Raw genomic sequence first — 1,292 nt, 5'->3', positions numbered from 1 at the left:
GAGACAGGGTTTCTCTGTGTAGCCCTGGAACTCACTCTGTAGACCAGGCTGGCCTCGAACTCAGAAATCCGCCTGCCTCTGCCTCCCAAGTGCTGGGATCAAAGGCGTGCGCCACCACTCCGGGTTTAAAGGACTTTTTTAAAAAGAGGAACTCACGACGTCTCTCTAGTTGACCTAAAACTCAATATAGAAATCAAGCTGGCTTTGGACTCACAGAGATCCACCTGCCTCTGCCTCCTAGTGCCAGATTAAATGTGTGTGTCATGATGGCTGACTTTTTCCATTTATGTGTGGATGTTTGGCTGTGCTGTGTGCACGTGCACCGTGTGATGCTTGAAGACGCCAGAAGAGGGCACTGGGCCCCCTGGAACCAGAGTTACAGGTGCGGTGAGCTATCCCTCGAATGCTTTGCAGCAGTGGTGGATGCTCTTAGCTTCTGAGAGTCCCTCCAGCCCCAGGTTTTTCTTTTTGAGGTAAAATTCTATCCGAAAATAAGATTTTAAAAATTTCAGCTTGCCGGGCGTGGTGGCGCACGCCTTTAATCCCAGCACTCGGGAGGCAGAGGCATGCGGATTTCTGAGTTCGAGGCCAGCCTGGTCTACAAAGTGAGTTCCAGGACAGCCAGGACTATACAGAGAAACCCTGTCTCGAAAAAACAAAACAAAACAAAACAAAACAAAACAAAAAAAATCAGCTTAAGGAAATAGTCATAGCCATCTCTCGGGGGCAAAGGGTGTTTACTACTGTGGAGTTTTCTACTGTTTCATTACATAGCCCAGGTTAGCTCATTATGTAGGCTAACCTTGCACTTCTGACCCTCCTGTCTTCACCTCATGAGTTCTGGACTTACCAGCGCGACCCATTATCCTTGGCTTTGTTACTAGGATTTGTTTTTGAGATTTTTGTTTTGTTTTGAGACAGGGTGTCACTGTATAGACCAGGCTAGCCTTGCTCTCACAGAAATCCACCTGCCTTTGCCTCCCCAGTGCTGGAATTAAAGGTGTGTGCCACCACTGCCCGGCTGTCACTGTATTTTTATAGGAAGAGCGCATGGGACTGAAGAGATGGCTCAGCTGTGAAAAATATTTGTTGTTCTTGCCAAACACATGAGTTTAGTTCCTAGTACACACACTAGTCCTGGTCTGGCTTTTTTTTTTTTCTTTCTTTCTTTCTTTCTTTTTTTTTTTTTGGTTTTTCGAGACAGGGTTTCTCAGTGTAGTCGTGGCTGTCCTGGAACTCACTCTGTAGCCCAGGCTGGCCTCGAACTCAGAAATCCGCCTGCCTCTGCCTCC

This window comes from Mus caroli, chromosome 9 (assembly GCF_900094665.2).
Source record: "Mus caroli chromosome 9, CAROLI_EIJ_v1.1, whole genome shotgun sequence".
Taxonomy (NCBI): Eukaryota; Metazoa; Chordata; class Mammalia; order Rodentia; family Muridae; genus Mus; species Mus caroli.
This window is presented reverse-complemented; position numbering follows the sequence as displayed.